The sequence below is a fragment of the Natator depressus genome, chromosome 9 (genome assembly GCF_965152275.1).
Source record: "Natator depressus isolate rNatDep1 chromosome 9, rNatDep2.hap1, whole genome shotgun sequence".
Classification (NCBI taxonomy): Eukaryota; Metazoa; Chordata; order Testudines; family Cheloniidae; genus Natator; species Natator depressus.
Genome location: NC_134242.1, coordinates 33,485,219 through 33,498,767, shown reverse-complemented (window position 1 = coordinate 33,498,767; position 13,549 = coordinate 33,485,219).

The window sequence follows — 13,549 nt, the reverse complement described above, 5'->3', positions numbered from 1 at the left end:
AGGCATTTCAACTTTCAGACACACAATACCTCCAGCCACTTCTGCTCCAACATTGCACCTCCTCTCCTCGGGCCGTGGTGCTCAGGTTCATTCAGCTTGTAGTGTGATTGGCTGAGATGTGTCCAATAAAAGTGGTTCAGCAAACAAGACAAAGGAACTTTCAGAAGCTCCAGTGACTTCAGTTAACATCTGAGTCTAATTATCAAAGTGGTTTCTATTCCCATTTCAAGGCAGGTGAAAAGCAATCATAAATAATGAAGAAAGAAAATATATCTGCCACCAGGGCATTTTAATGCATAAAATGCTGGGGGCGAAGGGGGGGGGGAAATCAATGCACATCCTGCAAATTCTAGTTTAATATAACATTTGTTTTTCTTACTGGTAATTTATCTTGGTAGAACTTGATGGTTTTAATATTTAAACAAACAACACGTACTGTGAGCTTTCAGTCAAGTGAAGATCAAACACTGAATATCAATGAGACATTCAGAGAATGGGAAACATATGGTACTTGACAATATTTTCTAATTAAGGCTGCAGGTTTGTCATCGTGGTATGTTTTGGGGAAAGTCATGGTGGATTCATACTAGCAATGCCAAAAGTAAATTATTGACAGTTAATCAAGTTATATACATTGTATATAATTTGCGCATTTTTCCTGTTCCCTTCATTTAGACATTATTACTCATCTGTCCTTTGATTGCAAGTTCTTCAGAATGAGGATGATTCCTCTTGAGTGTTTGGAAAGCATCCTAAACTTTCTCCAATCCAGCTACCGCTGCTTGCACTCCACTGAAATTGCTCAAACCAAAGCTCTCTTGACCTCTTCTTAGCCAAATCTCAGAACTAGTACTCCATCGTCAACCTCCTTGACCCACAAGCTGCATTCAGCATGCTCTTCTTGAAGTCTGTCTTCTCCTGGTTCTCTTCCTGCTTCTCTAATCACTCCTTCAATGTGCCCTTTGACAGAACCTCTTCATCCCCCTCTCCAACTTTCTGTGGGGATTCCATAGGGCTCCATTTGGTCCCCTTCACTTCTCCCTCTACACCTTGCCTCTGGATAATTTCATCCAAAAAACCAGCTATATCTACCATCTGTATGTTGACAACTCATAGATCTACTTCTCTTCTCCAGACCATCACCTTCTATCCAAACTAAATTCTCAGCTTGTCTTTCTGACATCTCCTCGTGGATGTCTAGCTGTCAGATCAAGGTCAAAATGGCTAAAAGAGCTTTTAATCCCCTCTCATCCCATCTCCAAAGCTGTCCCCACTTCCTTCCTTTCTCAGTCACTCTGGACAACCCCACCATCCTGCCTGTCATTCAGGCCTGTAACCAGGCCTGGTGTCATCTCTGACTCTGACAGATGATGCGGAAAAAAACTGAAGTACTCAATGCTTTTTTTGCCTCGGTCTTCACAGACAAGGTCAGCTCCCAGACTGCTGCACTGGGCAACACAGTCTGGGGAGGAGGTGAGCAGCCCTCAGTAGTGAAAGTACAGGTTAAGGACTATTTAGAAAAGCTGGACATGCACAAGTCCATGGGTCTAGATCTAATGAATCCAAGGGTGCTGGGGGAGTTGGCTGATGTGATTGCAGAGCCATTGGCCATTATCTATGAAAATCTGTGGCGATTGGGGGAGGTCCTAGACAATTGAGAAAAGGCAAATATAGTGCCCATATTTTAAAAAGGCAAGAAAGAGAACCCGGGGCACTACAGACTGGTCAGCCTCACTTCAGTCCCTGGCAAAATCATGGAGCAGGTCCTCAAGGAATCCATTTTGAAGCACTTGGTGGAGAGGAAGGTGATCAGGAACAGTCAACATGGATTCACCAAGGACAAGTCATGCCTGACCAACCTGATAGTCTTCTGTGATGAGATAACTGGCTCTGCGGATATGGGGAAAGCAGCGAATGTGATATCTTGACTTTAGCAAAGCTTTTGATACGGTCTCCCACAGTATTCTTGCTAGCAAGTTAAAGATGTATGAATTGGATGAATGAACTATAAGGTGAATAGAAGGCTGGCTAGATTGTTGGGCTCAACGGGTAGCGATCAATGGTTCAATGTCTAGTTGGCTGTCGGTATCAAGCAGAATGCCCCAGAGGGTTGGTCCTGGGGCTGGTTTTGTTCAACATCCTTATTAATGATCTGGATGATGGGATTAATTGCACCCTCAGAAAGTTCGCAGATGATGCTAAACTGGAGGTAGATATGCTGGAGGTTAGGGATAGGATCCAGAGTGACCTAGACAAATTGGAAGATTGGGCCAAAAGAAATCTGAGGTTCAACAAGGACAAATGTAGAGTCTTGCACTTAGGAGGGAAGAATCCCATGCACTGCTATAGGCTGGAGACCGACTGGTTAAGTGGCAGTTCTGCAGAAAAGGACCAGGGGGTTACAGTGTATGAGAAGCTGGATCTGAATCAGCAGTGTGCCCTTGTTGCCAAGAAGTCCAACAGCATATTGGTCTGTATTAGTAGGAGCATTGCCAGCAGATGGAGGCAAGTGATTATCCTCTATTTGGCACTGGTGAGGCCACACCTGGAATATTGCATACATTTTTAGTCCCCCCCACTACAGAAGGGATGTCGACAAATTGGAGAGAGTCCAGTGGAGGGCAATGAAAATGATTAGGGGGCTGGGGCACATGACTTACGAGGAGAGGCTGAGGGAACTGGGGTTATTTAGTCTGCAGAAGACAAGAATGAGGGGGGACTATATAGCAGCCTTCAAGTACCTGAAGGGGGCTTCCAAAGAGGATGGAGCTAGGCTGTTCTCAGGGGTGGCAGATGACAGAACAAGAAGCAATGGTCTCAAGTTGCAGTGGAGGAGGTCTAGATTGGATATTAGTAAACACTATTTCACTAGGAGAGTGATGAAGCACTGGAATGAGTTACCTAGGGAGGTGGTGGAATCTCCATCCTCAGAGGTTTTTAAGGTCCGGCTTGACAAAGCCCTGGCTGGGATGATTTAGTTGGTGTTGGTCCTGCTTTGAGCAGGGGATTGGACTAGATGACCTCCTGAGGTCTCTTCCAACCCTAATAGTCTATGACTTCTATGACTTTCAGGGTACACAAGAATGGCCATACTGGGTCAGACCAAAGGTCCCTCTAGCCCAGTATTTTGTCTTCTGACAGTGGCCAATGCCAGGTGCCCCAGTGGGAATGAATAGAACAGGTAATCAACAAGTGATCTATTCCCTGATGCCCATTTCCAGGTTCTGGCAAACAGAGGCTAAGACACCATCCCTGCCCATCTGTGCTAACAGCCACTGATGGACCTACCCTCCATGAATTTATCTAGTTCTTTTTTGAAACCTGTTATAGTCTTGGCCTTCAAAACATCCTCTGTGTGAAGAAATACTTCCGTTTGTTTGTTTGTTTTAAACCTGCTGCCTATTTATTTCACTTGGTGACCCCTATTTCTTGTGTTATGAGGAGTAAATAACACTTCCTTATTTTTCTCCATACCAGTCATGATTTGATAGACCTCAATCATGTCCCTCCTTAGTTGTCTTTTTTCCAAGCTGAAAAGTTCCAGTCTTATTCATCTCTCCTCATACAGAAGCCATTCCATATCCCTAATCATTTGTGTTGCCCTTTTCTGAAGCTTTTCTAATTCCAATATTTTTTCTTGAGATGGGGCGACCACATCTGCACGCAGTATTCAAGACGTGGGCATACCATGGATTTATATAGAGGCAATATATTTTCTGTCTTATTATCTATCCCTTTCTTAATGATTCCCAACATTCTGTTCTCTTTTTTGACTGCTGCTGCACATTAAGTGGATGTTTTCAGAGAACTATCCACAATGACTCCCAAGATCTCTTTCTTGAGGGCTAACAGCTAATTTAGACCCCATCATTTTATATGTACAGTTTGGATTATGATTTCCAGTGTGCATTACTTTGCATTTATCAACATTGAATTTCATTTGCCATTTTGTTGCCCAGTCACCCAGTTTTGAGAGCACCTTTTGTAGCTCTTTGCAATCTGCCTGGGACTTAACTCTCGAGTAGTTTTGTATCATCTGCTAATTTTGCCACCTCACTGTTTACCCCTTTTTCCAGATCATTTATGAATATGTTGAATAGGACTGGTTTCAGAGTAGCAGCCGTGTTAGTCTGTATTCGCAAAAAGAAAAAGGAGTACTCGTGGCACCTTAGAGACTAACCAATTTATTTGAGCATAAGCTTTCGTGAGCTACCGCTCACTTCATCGGATGCAATCCGATGAAGTGAGCGGTAGCTCACGAAAGCTTATGCTCAAATAAATTGGTTAGTCTCTAAGGTGCCACGAGCACTCCTTTTGAATAGGACTGGTCCCAGTACAGACGCTTGCGGGGACACCACTATTTACCTTTCTCCACTCAGAAAACTGACCATTTATACCTACCCTTTGTTTCCTATCTTTTAACCAGTTACCAATCCATGAGAGAACCTTCCCCCTTATCCCATGACAGCTTACTTTGCTTAAGAGCCTTTGGTGAGGGACCTTGTCAAAGGCTTTTTGAAAATCTAAGTACACTATATCCACTGGATCCCCTTGGTCCACATGCTTGTTGAACCCCTCAAAGAATTCTAATAGATTGGTGAAGCATGATTTCCCTTTACAAAAACCATGTTGACTCTTCCCTAACAAATTATGTTCATCTATGTGTGTGACAATTGTGTTCTTTACTATAGTTTCAATCAGTTTGCCCTGTACTGAAGTCAGGCTTACTGGCCTTTAATTGCTAGGAACACCTCTAGAACGCTTTTTTAAAAATGGACATCACATTAGCTATTGTCCAGTCATTTGGTACAGAAGCTGATTTAAATGATAGTTAGTAGTCATGCAATTTCACATTTGAGTTCCTTCAGAACTCTTGGTGACTATCGTCTGGTCCTGGTGACTTATTATGTTTAGTTTATCAACTTGTTCCAAAACCTCCTCTAATGACACCTCAATCTGGGACAGTTCCTCAGCTTTGTCACCTAAAAAGAATGGCTCAGGTTTGGCAATCTCTCACATCCTCAGCCGTGAAGACCATGCATGTACATGTGGGGGCGGGGGTAATACTTAATATTGATTCAAAAATTCTATTAATTTATTTTTCAGTAATTACAAACTTATTTGCACCTTTACTGAATACTAAGGTATAGCTCAAGAACATTATAGCCAGGATATTTGAAAATATAACAGTATGCATGTTTAGCTAATTATGTTAAAGCTAATCAAAAGTTTGACAGTGTTTCCGTTTCTAGCTCCGGTGGACAAGCAAACAAACATTAAGCAGCTAAACCATGAAAACACTTTTAGGAAGAAACCCGATTGTGAAAGAAATGCAGATTTGTGTTGTCAGAGCAATAAATCGAGAGGGAAAATACCAAACTGCCCTCCCCCTTTCCTTTAAAAAAAAAAAACAATTTTAAATCCACAAAGAATTCGAGAAATATCCTTATTAAAAGGATTTTGTTTTAAAACACACTAAAGTCTCCATGCTGTAAACTTGAACATTTATGGTAGAAAATGCTTACTGGTTGCTTCCAACTCATGTTGCCACTTAAAAGGTGAAAATATTTTTTGTTTCTCAAATGCTTTAAACTGGCATAACCTTTAATATGAATATTTATAAATATTTTGTATCTAAATGGAAGCCTTCATATAATAACTTCCTGATACAATTCATCTAAAAGTAAGAACATAGCACAGCTCATTTGATGCTAGACTAATTACTAATCTAAGAAAACATTTAAGTACAAAATATTTATATTAATGGAGAATTAATCATTGGCAGTGCAAAAGAAAATCATCATTTCAGAAATTGTCATGTAGAGTTAAGATCTTTGGCTTTTTAAGAAAAAAGAAAAGGAGTACTTGTGGCACCTTAGAGACTAACAAATTTGAGCATAAGCTTTCATGAGCTACAGCCCACTTCATCAGATGCTAATGCTCAAATAAATCTGTTAGTCTCTAAGGTGCCACAAGTACTCTTTCTTTTTGCAAATACAGACTAATACGGCTGCTACTCTGAAACCTGGCTTTTTAAGAGTTATTTAATTTTAAAAAACTGTTTTGAGAGGTCATACTAGAGATGATCATGATGGTCCCTTCTTACCTTAAAGTCTAAGAGTCTGAGAATTAAAAACACTTACATAAAAGGCCAGGTGAGTTTGGACTTTTTAAAAGCAGGATTTTACTTCCTGTCAAATTCTAATAAATCTAAAAAAAATGGACTAAATAAAAAGAAAGTTAGTTTTTAACTTTTAAAAAGTTATCTGGATTTTTTCTGCCACAAGAAGAACAAAGGAAGAAATGTTTCATATTTGTTAAGTGTCACCTAAGCCAATCATGAAGGCATAGATGCAGTGAAAAAGTGACAGCAACCAACTTGAATCTAAACAAGCAGGATAGAAATGTGTTTTCCTAGAATTTCAAGAAAATAGAACACGGGTATAAAAGACTCTGAAGAAAGGTACCCTCTGCTACTCTGCTCAGACAGCAAGAACTCCACAGCTCATCCTGTCCATCTCTACAAACAAGCAGTCACTCATGGATAAGAAACAGGGGGGAAAAATCCAAAAGAAACCACCCCAGAAAACCTTCCAAAAACTTCAACATAGATTGGCGAGAGAAAGCTAACTAAGACACCGCCAGTGGATTAGATTTAAATTCATATAATTTTATTGGGATATTAAAATGCTATTGTAAAACTTGAAATACTAACAGCTCCTCCGGTTAGTCACCAAGTGGTTAGATCACATATTCCTGACGAGGAAATAGGGACTAAACATTGGTAAGCAGAGAAATTGTGGGATTTAATTAGATTTAAGATTATTAATATTGGTTAAGGGTTGGCCTGTATCAAGACAGTTCCTTAAATGGCTTTTTCTAAGTAACTGATCTAAATATTTTCTTTGGTTTCCTAGAATGTAGTTAAAATTGCTTACTTTGCCAACTATAAACTGTCCTGTTATTTATTAATAGCCAACAGGTCTGCCTACCATCTCAGGGATGTATTCTCTGTTAAGAGCTCTCCACAGAGAGCCATACAGAAAAAAAAAAACAGAATAACTATAATGAACTTGTCATTTGTGTAGTTTAATGTTTTCTTTTTTTCTCTTTAATAATAAAATAGACATGATTAATAATTGTGATTTTTGCTTGGTCTTGATCATGGTGTCCCCTAAGGTTTATAAAAAAAATAAAACCCCTGTAACTAAATAGTGGGAGCCAGGCCCTTGAGCTGACAGTAAGAGAAACAATTAGTAAAAGCTGCCTTCATTTTTGTTTCTCTAAATATTTTTAAAACAAAATTACTTGGAGTCCAACTATTTAAAACTACCCCCTTTCAATCCCACAATATAAGTAACTATGGGTAAAATATATTGTAATTGTCCCTAAACCAAACATTCTAAGCTCAGGAAATTCAGGGGTCACATTAAATTTAAAAATGTAACAATTAAGGCATCCATTTTTTTTAAAAACTCTGCCCTGCAGCAAAACCATGGGGGAGGGAAATAAAATGCTGAATGTCTTTAAAAATTGGTTTGTAGAGATAAGCAAATTTTTGGTTTGGTTGGTTGGTTTTTGCTGGCCAAACCAAAAAAAATTTGGGTCAACCCGAAACAGAATTTTCTTATTATTGGATTTTTTTTCCCCTAGCCAAAATGAAAAGTCAAAAAATTGTTTTAGGTGTCACTAAAAGGCAGAGTTAAGGAAAACAGGGAAAGATGCAGGACTCTCCATGTCCAATGGTTTAAAGCTACCAGTTCTAATCCTAATGGTTCACATGATATCAGATCTTAAAATTCAATCAATGTCCAGGATGTAATTTGGCGGGGGGAAGGAGGAAATATCTGTATACCATTTTTTTCCAGTAGTGGCTGTTGGAATCCTCTTGGAAGTTAAAAGGGACCAATAGGTTGGTGGGCAGAATACAGGTGAAACGGTTCTGTTAGTAACACCTGTTACTGTATTACACCATAACACATGCGCAGCACAGAACTGAGCAGAGGGAAACCTAAAGACTGACAACTACCCAAAGGGGATCTCCCTGAGAGAAGGGAGAACCCACCGCAGAGACAATCAGAGAGGGAAGTATTCCCCTCTCCCCCAACTGTGGACCCTGGACATCGGCAACCCCCTCTTACTTATTTTGATTTGGACTTCCCCAACAGGGGAAAACCTTGGACTAAACTGACCCAGGAGGGGAACGAGAGGAAGAGGCCCAGAGAGGACAGCCTTGGTTGCCAGAACACTGGTAGCCCAAAGGCCTGGGTCAGAGCCCAATGGAGTGGGAGGGCCCGGGCTCCCCTCCCCACAATCCCATTGACAGTCGGGGTTGCAGCAATGACCACTAGACCATGTTCCCCAACCCCAAGTGATGACCATTACAATGTAATGGATGAAATCCTGGCCCCCATTGAAGCCAATAGGAGTTTTGCCATTTACTTGAATGGGGCAGGATTTCACCATATGTCTGTTAAAATGACAGATATCATATAAAAATATGGTTTGTGTGCTGGAGGACAGAATGAGTTGGATTCAAATTTAACTTCTAAATATTATGTAGTTTAAGATATTCTTTTGAAAGACAGATGTTCCACTTTTCCTGGAAACATGCAGTTATACACTCATTGTCTGTGTTCGTAATGTTCAAGAGCATCCAACAGTTGATATTCATTTTTACTAGTATCAAGAATGAATTTGTATTTAAAAATGTGGATGTTCTTACTGCAAAGGAAATGTAAACAACATAACATATTGTGTGAAAAGGATTTCCCCAATGTATTCTGTAGAATTTTCCCAATGTATTCTGTTTAATATGTACTCCTGGCACGTTTTCTTCTACCTCTCTTTATAATGGATGCTGGATATAATGGACAATACTTGAAAATATGGCTGAGTCCACCATCATACCTAGCATTAGAGCATTTATTCATCTTCCTAGAAGTCTTCCACAGTTTATTGTACTTACACTTTTATAATTATATTTTCTCTTTCTTTCCTTGCTTATACATTCAGAATTGGAGCTATTATTTTGATGCTTTGATTTTTACTTTAATATGGTAATTACTTTCTAATTATTATCTATAACAATGTACAGAGTCAGCCTGAGTAATAAGGCTATAATTCGATTAAGGATTTGTGGTGCCATTTGTCAGTTGCTTAAACATCAATCTCAACAAATAGGAAATCTGCATAACCCCCCAGATGAATTATGACCTTGAGTGCAGCAGAAAGTAGTGCTTTATTCAATAACACTAATTCTAAGTCAGGATGTATAAATTATCTTTGTAGCCTATATAGAAAAAATAATGCAGTATAAGACTTGTTTATAGTCCTGTATGTCCCTGAGCCTGGAATTTATCAGCTAATTATATGGCACAAATGATAGCTACAGCCTATGTTTTATGTCCTGGTGCAGAAAGTCAATTATAAAACTTTAAAACTGCTCCCATCAAGTTTTGCTAATTGATGGTATATAGGCCAGTGATGGAGAAAGAGCCAGTTTTTCATGGCAACTTTTTTTTTCTTTTTAAGTAAAAGACTCAAGATAGCAAGTTCAGGCCTTCCTAACAGCAGCTATACTTCTTTTCATAACTATGAGTGAAGGGAGGAATAATGCCAGATTTTCTACTTCCTCTTCGTTTTTAGAAAGGAACTGCAGTTATTTCTACAGACATCAATCCCTTCTCCTACTAAACCTGGGTTTGAAACTCAGCAAAATTCAGTAGTTTCACTTGCCACAGGTTCATGCTGACATTTTACCCACACATGATCTATGTAAGTTCAGATGTTGACTATCATTTAGGGTTTGGGGTGCAAACTGTCCAAGTGTCACCTGTTTGTGTCAGAATCATGCAACGCTGATCTTGGCATTTCAGCGCTGAAATTAAAATATAATGACTTTTGCCAAATACTAGATTCAAATCCCAGATCTGAACCAATGCCTTGGCTATAATTCAGTTTATAATTCAAGTTGTATTTTAAAAAAAAAGCTACAGTGAGTCCAATTTTCCAGCTCTGCTGCGAACAAGACTCAAAATGGCAAAAAAAAAAAACTCACAGATATAAACTTTTGTGGGATTTCAACATCATTGAATCTAAATCCAAATTTTATTTGTTTTATGGCCTCACAGCTGAACTACAAGGCTATATCTAATCTGGATCCGAGTGACAACTCTTCAACTCTTCACTAATCGTTACTGATGTACATTTAGAAGTCTTTAGAATCCGATGGTCAATGTGAAAGTGGGAAGTAACCTTATAACTTTACCTTTAGCATTTTCCAGACAATTCCTAACTCTAAACATTTTCTTGTTTCTGGATTCTTCAGCTCACCTGCTGGCTGCTTGGTTGCATAGCAACTTCTTTTTCTGTCTCTACCTCCCAGAATCAAAAGACTGTGTTGCGTAAAATAATTGAAGTATTTCTTAGATTAGAAGGAACTAAATTCATGCAGCCTGGCTGGCATGTTGTTACCTGATCCTAGGCTTCTACCTTGACAAAGACTGATACTCATACCCCTGAAATCACAGGTCCATAATTTCCCATTTTATTCTTTAAACTCAATATGGTGCTTCCTGTCACCAGATATTTCCTACTTTGAAAATAAAGACGAAATAGACACCTGTAGAGTCCTCTGCAACTGCTCAGCCCTTGCTGAGAGAACTCTTGAGCAGGACATTGGAAAAACTGGCAAGATGATAAAAGAATATTATTCTGCAGCAGAAAGAAACCCAGGCATAAAGTCTGATATTTTGTTCTGAACACATTTACTTCCAAAAAAAACCCAAATCAAAACAAAAATAGTCCCAACCTCTATTCAGAAAAATGACCTGGATTTTATTGTACATTTGCCATGATACAGGATTTTCTCAGTAGTTGTCAGAATGTTGTATAATCCAGTCTGGCTTGAAAACCGGGCTGTGACAGACATAAAATTCAGTCTGAGACTGACTAGTAATGGGAACTGTCCCGATGACTCAGGTAATCTCACTCTTGCCCACACTGTGGCCTTTTAAGTAACTTGCATACACTGTAGCAGAGAATTCCACTAATACTTGTCTTCTGCTACATGGGAATACACTGCAAGCATTTGCCCCATAACATAAAAGAGCACATGTATGAATGGCACCACCTATGGGTTTGATTTAAATCTGAGGATCAGCATCAAATGATGCATCAGATACAAGCTGTGAAAATGTGTATATACAGTAGGGTGTAGCCTATAGGGATAACTTACCTGGTTGCCTATATATATAATCTTTTCTTATGGGTTTGATTATCTGTTTTATTATAATAGGCTTATATTAGAGTATTTTTGGCTGTAACAAGGGACATACAGGTCACATCCTGTACGTTGAGCTAAGGCTAAGGTAGTGTAGATATGTTAGGGACCTTTCACCTAGATAGGTGGTGATGAGCTAAAACTTAAGGTCCATATATAGCTGTGACCTTTAACATAAATAGATAAAGGATGCATTGAAGCAGGTTGGCACTAGGGGCTTCCTAATTTCATAGCCTTTTAAACTTAACAGGTACATTGCAACTTGGAAAGAATCAAAACAACCAGTTAGGACAAATAACAAATCTGAGAATGAGCTAATGTCATCAATACATCCCATTCTATGGAGTAAGTGTACACCAACATTTTTGTGGGTGAAGAAACTAAGTTTGGACATAGAAGGAAGGCTGAAGTGCTCAAGCTCTATAAGACCCCCCAAGCTAAGGGAGCTTCAAGCTTCTTCATTCGTAGGTCTTTGTGTGCCAGTCTATTAGTCTGTTAGTTTTTAATTGTAAGTTAGTTAAGTAAAACTCTAAATTAAATTCTTTAGTTCTTAGCTCTTTAGCGTCTCCTAAGCTCTGCACCTCCCACTCAAGAATTGAGGAACCTGGACCTGAAATTTCTTGGCATGCCAGAGGTGAGGCTGGTCCTTTGTCTCTTACCATCAGGTTATCAAGGAAGGGTGTGATTATATTAATCAAAAGCTCTATAGAATATAATATCACACGTATCTCTAGAACAATATTATTGCCTTTATAACTGATTATTTTACCATTTGATTACTATTCCATTTACCTCGATAAGTCTTTAAATCTGTTTGTCTCAGTGTGAGAGTGTCCTTGTCACACACTCCAGGGGTCCTTGCAACTCTGTATAACCTGATTCCAGGACAAGAACCTTATTACATTCTGATCAGATCAATTGGTGAGCCTATAACACATTATCCAAAATAATAATATTAACCTCCTAAAATCAGGCAAAAAAAGGCTAGTTATAGGAAAAGAGATGTGTCATACAATATGTTACACACAAACTAAAAGAACATTTAAGGTTGTGTCATAAATAGAAAGGGAAGGGTAAACCCCTTTAAAATCCCTCCTGGCCAGAGGAAATCTCCTCTCACCTGTAAAGGGTTAAGAAGCTAAAGGTAACCTCGCTGGCACCTGACCAAAATGACCAATGAGGAGACAAGATACTTTCAAAAGCTGGTAGGAGGGAGAGAAACAAAGGGTTTGTGGGTCTGTCTACATTTTGTCTTTGCTGGGGATAGACCAGGAATGAAGCCTTAGAACTTTTAGTAAGTAATCTAGCTAGGTATGTGTTAGATTATGATTTCTTTAAATGGCTGAGAAAAGAATTGTGCTGAATAGAATAACTATTTCTGTCTGTGTATCTTTTTTGTAACTTAAGGTTTTTGCCTAGAGGGGTTCTCTATGTTTTGAATCTAATTACCCTGTAAGGTATTTACCATCCTGATTTTACAGGGGGGATTTCTTATTTCTAATTCTATTTTTATTAAAAGTCTTCTTGTAAGAAAACTGAATGCTTTTTCATTGTTCTCAGATCCAGGGGTTTGGGTCTGTGGTCACCTATGCAAATTGGTGAGGCTTTTTATCCAACATTTCCCAGGAAAGGGAGGGTGCAAGTGTTGGGAGGATTGTTCATTGTTCTTAAGATCCAAGGGTCTGGGTCTGTAGTCACCTAGGCAAATTGGTGAGGCTTTTTACCAAACCTTGTCCAGGAAGTAGGGTGCAAGGTTTTTGGGAAGTATTTTGGGGGGAAAGACGTGTCCAAACAGCTCTTCCCCAGTAACCAGTATTTGTTTGGTGGTGGTAGCGGCCAATCCAAGGACAAAAGGGTGGAATATTTTGTACCTTGGGGAAGTTTTGACCTAAGCTGGTAAAGATAAGCTTAGGAGGTTTTTCATGCAGGTCCCCACATCTGTACCCTAGAGTTCAGAGTGGGGGAGGAACCTTGACAGGTTGCAAAGTCAAGCATTGAAAAGTTAGGAAGTGCCAGAATTAAGGTCACCTGTGCAATCTTAATTTGGCCCCTTGTGTGTTTGCATTATGATAGTCTTTAATTACAGACTCACATACGGTACTACTTTTTCCATAGAACATCTTCTGTATTCAGTACAAAGAATGGACAGTGCTTACTCAATGAGCAGCTATTTGATGATTTGATTTTATCATTGTTCAGTGCATGTCCTATGCCTTATTTACTGCACATTACTCAACACCCTCCCCCCTTTTGAAAACAGAATTA